This window comes from Musa acuminata, chromosome BXJ3-6 (genome assembly GCF_036884655.1).
Source record: "Musa acuminata AAA Group cultivar baxijiao chromosome BXJ3-6, Cavendish_Baxijiao_AAA, whole genome shotgun sequence".
Classification (NCBI taxonomy): domain Eukaryota; kingdom Viridiplantae; phylum Streptophyta; class Magnoliopsida; order Zingiberales; family Musaceae; genus Musa; species Musa acuminata.
The window spans coordinates 1,468,790-1,476,989 of record NC_088354.1 but is presented as its reverse complement, the minus strand read 5'-3'; the positions used below and the strand labels follow the sequence as shown (position 1 = coordinate 1,476,989).

General features: G+C 40.9%; 1 long non-coding RNA gene across 1 annotated transcript; it reads right to left on the bottom strand.

Moving 5' to 3' along the window:
• Positions 1–598: 598 nt before the first annotated feature.
• LOC135639798 (uncharacterized) lies at positions 599–4,303 on the bottom strand. The gene is made up of 2 exons (XR_010497029.1): positions 1,569–4,303; positions 599–1,396 (listed from the first exon to the last, which is right to left on the bottom strand). It is a non-coding gene; the product is annotated as an uncharacterized LOC135639798 (long non-coding RNA).
• Between the last annotated feature and the right edge of the window lie 3,897 nt (positions 4,304–8,200).

Genomic DNA, 8,200 nt, shown 5'->3' with positions numbered 1-8,200 from the left:
GCGAATGACCTTCTTTCCCAAGGGCATGTCCAAGTACTTCCTTTGGGCAATAATTCTGGATAACATATATTTTTCACCGACTATAAGGTCCACAGTTGGACACCGAAGCTAACCAGAAAATACCTGTATCAAGAACATTACTTTTGGAGGAATCTTCATGTAATGTGCTAGCTTCAGTTGTACAATGAAAAATTTTGCCGTAACAAGTGCAGTAGAGCCGTATGTTGTGAATGTTATATTTGCAATAGGTTTACCCGACTGCAAGTACCCAATAATGATCTCTAACAAAAGCTTAGTTGAAAATCCCTACAATATAATAATTATTATATTAAGCTGGATGAGAAGAAAAATATTTACAAGGTTGTCTCAATATTCATCTTACCTGACCGATCGTAGCTGCCATGACTCCTTCTGGAAGCAAAAATATAAACACCAAGGCACCAGCTAATATAACTTCCCGATAACGAAGTTGAAGTTGTTCGGTAAATCCCAGAATGAAAAAATGTGAACAATAAGAGAGTTTGATATCAGGCATCAGAATGATCCCAGTCTGTGGCACGGAATAAACAGTGAGTTATAATAATAGGTCTAAAGAACCTCCGCAAAAGAATCGTGAAAATTATTTTTTATGATACGTACAAAAAGATTGGCAACACAATTGAGAAATACAATTCAACATGAATTTACTAAAGCAGGTAAATTCCTCCATCGAAAACGATTTCTAAAGAAATCAATTTGACGTTAGGGAAAGAATCGACTTCAGCTACAAAGAATGGGTCATTCTCTGTACACAACGAATGACCAATATTCCACGCACTGGAGTTGACTCGCTCATGCCGGGATGACAGGTCTCGGTTTCTTGAAGGCTGACAGGCTCTGCACCCCGTTTACGTCGTCGAACTCCGGGTTCGGCGACGTTGGCGGGTTCAGATAGAACGCCCTGTGCCTCGAGCTCGCCGCCTCCGACGACGTCATCGCCGCCGAGGGACTGCCGCTGCCGACGCTCCCGTCGTTGTGGTACCTCTTGTGCCCCCCAGCGCTTGCCCCAACGGAAACGTCTTCAGGCACACCGAGGGAGCACCGGTGCACCCTGCCGCCGCCGGAGGCCGCCGCGGTGGTGCTTGCGCTTGCCGTGGAAGAGCCCCGAGGCCGAGGCTTCCTCGACGCCGCTGCTAGGCTTCCGATGGCTGGCATTGTGCCCGCCCAGGGCCTGGTACGACCCGAATGCCTTCCCGCAGACGGAAGGCCTGTACTCGAGCTTCGCCGGCGGTGCCGAGTCGGAGGTCAACATTGGCATGAGCACCGGGCCCTCATCCGCGAGCGAGCACGAGGAGGCAGAGCCAAGTACTCCTCCTTTGCCGGCAGGTGATCGAAGCGCTTGGATCTCCTATCAAACCTGAAAAAACAAAGAAAGAAAAAAAAAAAAAACAAAAAACAAAAGAAAATTTTTACCGTAACACAGATTTAACCTCCTCATTTCATTTCATTCATAATATCCACGTACAAACACAACCATATATATTACAAAATTAAAACACATTCACTAGATAAAGTACGAGGAGGATTACAATAACAAACTACACAGTGCTATTAATCTTAATAGCTGAAGAGGAGCAGCACGAGGAGCAGCACGGCAGACGAAGCCTGCAGCACTCTTCTTTACTTATCCCATAAACTGACATTATCAAAACAAATATAGTAATTAGCATAAAGATAAAAAATATTAAACACTTAGCCATCACTCGTACACACAGTCAGTCACTCGTACTCGAATGACTCGAATGTGTATCAGAACCATTGTATTTATAGACGCCTCGAATCCATTCGTTCTAAAAAAAACCACCCGTGAGGTGAATGCGAAAGGGAACTGTTCACACACTGAAATAGCTTAAGCCAGCGATGATGGGATCCGCATGTTATCCTATGAACCCGTTTCAGTCGTCAATGATTATGAGTGATTGGAAACCTCATCGTCTGCCCACGTTATCGTCACCATCATTAACATGCAGATCTCGTCCAAGCAGAAACAGCCCTTACGAGACATCCACATCGTCTCACAGGAGCAGGCGCACGCGCAAGTAGTGCGCCTTCCCGTGATCCTTCACACCCCTGAACTCCCACCCCTGATACATCCCACCCGTGAACTTCGTCACGCGGACAACACGGCGTGGGGGGGCCCCGGCTGCCGAGTGATGGCGGCGTGCGAGCCGCTCCAGCGGGGTATGCGCAGCCACGGTAGCGCCCGGTCCACCGCGCGGCTCGCCCGCGCCAGCCCTCGCCGCCAACGCCCTGCCCCCCGAACCTCCAGCGGGAACACCTCCTTGGAGTTCCACACGCTGGCCACCACCCACGAGGCGGGCGGGACGGCAACGAACGCGCCCGCCCCCTCACACCGGACAGCGAAGGAGCAGCCCGAGGGGACGGCAAGGAAGGTGCCGAGGGAGGGCGGGTTGGCGAGGACGTGTAATCCCCGGATGCCATTCGATTAGATTAGTATTAAAGACAGTAATTAGTGTGATGCGAGAGAGGCTCGTACGTCGCCACCGCTCGGCAGCCGCGTCGTTCACGGGTGGGAGGGATCATCACGGGACCTGCGGGGTCGCCTTGTGACGTCGTTCACGGGTGGGAGGGATCATCACGGGAACTGCGGGGTCCCCACGCCTTGTTGCGTCGTTCACGGGTGGGAGGGATCATCACGGGACCTGCGGGGTCTCCACGCCTTGTAGCGTCGTCGTTCACGGGTGGGAGGGAATCATCACGGGACCTGCGGGACAGGGCCCACGCGCGATCATTCACGGGTGGTGGCAGGGATTACTGGCGAAGGAGGGACGGCAAGAAAGGTGCCGAGAGGCGGCGCCGATGTCACGGTGTCCTCCTTCTCCGGCTTGCTAATCATCTCCGCCACCTTTATTAACATTATGATTGTGCTTCTTCATACACATACGCATACTTACTGAGGAGAATAAGATCACAAAAGGATGTCCAAAGTGCGTTAACTCAGAAACAGGAGATGATCGGAAAGAATGGAACACAAAAAGAAAAAGAAAAAAAGAGAAGGAACACGGACGAGCATGAGGAAGGAAGGGGAGTGGCGGACATGGCAGCGCTGCTGTACCCCACCTCCCACATCTGCTCCCCCCGGGTCCCGCTACGCGTCGTACCCCCTGATCACCACGACCGCCATAAACTCCACCATCCAATTTCTCCCTCTGTCCTCCCACTAGGCTCGATCACTTAGTATGGCGGCCAATTTCTCCCTCTGTCCTCCCACTAGGCTCGATCACTTAGTATGCAGCAAGCAAAAGAAGAAGAAACAGAAACATGCCGCTGCAGCTTGTGTCTTTCCCAAGTAGGGGAAATAAGTGATGGCAGTGGAACTTCTCTCTTTCTTCAGAAAAGAGTAGTTGGCATGAATTGAAGGGCATCAATGGTGCTGCAAAAGAAGAACAAACAGAAACACGCCGCTGCAGCTTGTGTCTTCACATATGTATGTGTCTTTCCCAAGGAGGGGAAGTGATGGCAGTGGAACTTCTCTCTTTCTTCAGAAGAGAGTGGTTGGCATGAATTGAAGGGCATCAATGGTGGGTTGAGAGAAAAGAGATGGGAAGGGTAAGGTATGGGGTTCAGTCAGTAGTTGGGACGAGGTGTGGAGGTGCGGTTACTCTCTCCCTCCCTCTTTTTATATGCATAGCTGTAAGAGAAGCACAGGAAGAGGGGTTGAATTTCCAAATGGAAATGGCAACTATTGCTGCGCGGTCCCTCTGCTTACTTCCAGTGTACATAATGGAAATGGCATAGCTATTCCGTTCCCATGTCCATAATAGCATGCTCGAAGGATGTGACGTGTATGTACATTTATACGTTCATAGGCATACGTTAATCAGGGATGAAGAGCAGGAGCAGGGCAGCGTGGCACGAATAGCGCCACATATCATGTAATCTCGACGCGAGCTTCGCCACAAAGTAAGTAGCGGGTAATGGCGCATCATCATCCTTATGGGGCGTATGTGTCACGCACCACCCAATTAATGACAGTGATGGTGGGTGCACATCGCCAGGGTGACGGTGATGACGGCGAGATGTAGGCAGATGCGAACCATGTAGTTTTGGGTGTACCACCATGGTAGAATTGACCCATTTCGATCGACTCACATTGGTGGTACCTTCGAGTCCCACTTCTTTCCACCAATAAGAAGATGATGTTCCCTGGTAGGTGCCTCCGACGGTTGTTTTCGTGGATTCATTTGTTGAAGGGTCGGACGGTTAAATTCAAGATGATGTCAATGATTGGCCAGTAACCAAAAATAAAAAAAAATAACCTTTTTTTTATTTTTTATTTTTCAGATCTTTTTTTGAAACTCGATATGTCTGGGTCCAGTAACCAAAATTAAAATAAAACCTTGATTCGAAGTATCTAAACTTCTAAAACAATTGTTTCTTAAAGCCATCTTTTGCTATTTGTATGAGACATCAAATGAAACATGAATGGTAGAAAAACAAAAGTCCAAAAGGAAAACATGAAAAGTGACTTTGTAAAGATCAAATGTCAAGAAATGACCCAAAAAGAAAGTTAAATCAGTGAAGTAGTATTTGATAGTTTCCGTTGTCTCTACAAGTTTCAAGTTTGCCCACCACAGACCATGATGACTAAAAAGAACATGTTGAGGCATAAACAAATGAGGTGCTATTACAATTAACAGGAAATGTATGAGCTTTCTTGTGTTAACTTCATCACCCCCCCCAAATGGACAAACCTGAACTTGAAAACCTTAGTGAAATCTGAAACATTAATCAGGAATTAGTCATTCATCTAACAACCATCATGAAAGATAATCTAACTTGCTTTTCTAAACTAAAAATATCATGAACTTTGAGAATAAATTCTTAGAAAAGAAGTCACATCAAAGGTATCAATTCACTGTATTGTATTCATCCAATATTATCAATTGCAGATATGATCAAACTCTGCTGTTAATCTTGTAGAAAGTTCTGGCTTTATTTGTCAGGTGCCTCTGGGAACCTGATTATTATGTGTGGCTAGTCTTGTTAACATCTAAATCACTGAAACCGTATTGTATTAGATGCAAACAGCAAGAAGAAGAAAATTTACCAGAAAGAATTCCATCAATTACTTTGAATGTGAACTCTTTACTGACATCAAGTGGTTCTTGGCATTCAGCTGAGGGCCACAAATCAGGATAGCCCACACCCCTACAAAAGATAATTTATAGAGTTTTATCTGGGTTGTGTAATCACTCCCAACCCAATTCACAGAGAAAAATCAAATAAATTGAAAAAGAATATTATTGCATTGCAGAAAATAAGACATCTTTGAAGATGCAGGCTATGATCACCAAGAGCAGTATGAGTTAATATAATAACAACATGATTTCTTTTAGTTAAAAATTCAAGAATTTTTAAATCCATACAACAAAATAAGAGCTAAAAGGCCTTTGGACTTTATCTACCATGAGAGAGCATGGCCGGGCACATCAATCTCAGCCAACACGTTTACTCCCCTTCTTTCTGCATACCTGAAAATATTCTTGTTTAGAAGTACAAAAAGATTCAGTCATGAAGAAACTAAGAAGCACCATAAAACTCATACTGATATATAAATTACAGGTATACACATATGAACCATTTAAAAACATACACAAGTGCAGATGATAATTCATGCATGTGAGGCATCATACAGGAGCTTTTGTCCCCAATTCTTATCACCAGAATGTATATTCTTAGGGGTTTGTTCAATGTTCATCAGAGCAGAGGGTCATATGTGCCACTAATATATGTGCATGACCACAGAGAAGAAGTAGGCCTGCTTAGCATGTAATTAAAACTTAAGTATATTTTAAGAAGTCTGATCATATGTGCCACTGATAAATGTGCATGAGGGGATGATGCAGAGACACTGACAACAGTAGTGTGATGGAGATTATATGGGTCATACATTGCAAGAAATAATATTTCAACTGATGAAAGGAAACTAGACATCACATAAGAAAAAATAATTACTTTCTTCTTAGTTCAGATGTCTGTTACACTCAAATATATCTGTATGCAAACTTTTTGTCCTAAAAAGTCATATGCCTGTAATGATCTAGGTATAACCCTAGCATATTCACCATCTCTTGTTGAGAGCTAGGTACAGATGGCTGGTTAATGATCAGAGCTAGGCCAGTGTGACAATCTCCAAGAACAAACATACCACAACCTTGAAAAGGATGCTTATGTAGCCATTCATTGCTTACTGTGCGATTTCAAGAGCATCAGCCTTCGTATATCGCTCAGAGTAGGAGCATGCACCAGCCCACAGTCTTGGATATGATGGTATCTCCAAGGGGAAGGATTGCTTATCCACGATATGCCATTCAAGCGCATTTTGAATATGATTCCTAGTAAATCAATTTCATCATTTTTTTTCAATTATGAACTGATAGGATACTCAACTTGAAACATTGCATATTGTCCTAAAAATATATGGGTCTTCAATTCACATTAAAGAAATTTAGATTTAATATCTATTTCTAAATATTTTATTATTTATCTAAAAAAATTCATATATATATATATATATATATATATATATATATATATAATTATTCTAATCATAGTATGAGGATAATTAAATCTAATAATGCAGAATTTTTAGAAAATAACAAATAAGTATGAGTGAAAATCTTAAAATTTAATCTTGATATTGAGAAAATACAAGTTGATATTCCTTTATTATTTTCAAGAGATTGTTATTCTTCAAATCATTAAAAGAATTAATTAGGTGAATAATAACATAATACTGAGAAACTCTTATTTGATTTTAATGCCATCGCTAATGATCATGTAGAACAATCACAATCGGTAGTTTAAAAAAAAAGTCAGAACAAAATGAGATATGTTCTTTATGATTATTATATATAATATCTACAAGAATTAGATTATGATATAGAAATTAAAATAATTTCTCATTGTTTTCACAAGTTTTGAAAAGTAAGGATTTTGAAAAATGGTATGATGCAATAAAAGAAGAATTGAAATTAATGACTAGAATGATGTTTGAGAACTCATCGAATTGCTTAATAAATATAAAAGAGTCTATTATATAAATATAATTTAAAGAATAATATTAAACGATATAATGGTTAGATTTACGATCAAAGATTTTACCAACAAAGGTTGCATCGATCATAACGAGATATTTTCTAGTTTTTTAAATAAACATATTAAGAATCATCATAATATTAATAATTTATTATGATTTTGAGTTACATTATAAGAATATGAAAATATTTTTTTAATTAGGGATTCATAGAAAAAAAAAAAAGAAATATAAAATTTAATATATAAATTTTAAAAATCTATTTATAATCTTAAATAAATCTTGAAGAATATATAAAGCAAGTACCACTTGTCCTAATTTTTCTACCACCAAGCCTGCAAGCACACAAGGAAAATTGTCTTATTGTCAGTGATGACACCAACACAATCGATCCAGATCGATGTACACATCGATAAATCGAAATTTTCAACATATATTATGTGTTTTTTTTGCGGGGAGGGGAGAATTTGAGAGAGGCAACACATGAGGTTTCTGAATGATGTAAGATAGTCTATCATATAAGCAGTAACCTTTGTTTTGACTAGACAGATTGGAAGTTGAAATAATGGCATCAAGAGCATAATGCAATTAACATTCTATAAGAAATAATGATCTGATCTCATTGGTCGATAAGTTTGTGCTTCATTAGTTTGTTCAGTTTGCCATGCAGACCAAAGGATGGATGATAAAAAAGCAAACTGTTACTATATATATATACACAGTCAAGGTTTATAAATATGTTTATTTTGACTAATATTAGACACTTTACAACATCAACTACAAGTATGATGAATGATGGATGGTCTCTGTTCCCATGCATCATCATGGTATCACTGAATACGTGAGGGTTGTTAGTGATCATAATTATTATCCAAAAATCAACATTTGATGTGTGTTTTATCATTAATGATGAGAACTTACATTTGACATATTTGAAAGCATATGTAAGATATCTTTCTCGTGTCAAAGTAAACCAAAAATAATTTTGATGAGATAGCTCAAGTTAGCAAAATATTCGATATATATCCCTCAAACATGAGAGATCTATGATCTGATTTATCCAAAGCCAATAAAAGAAGGTTAGTTGGGCTCCGAAAATTC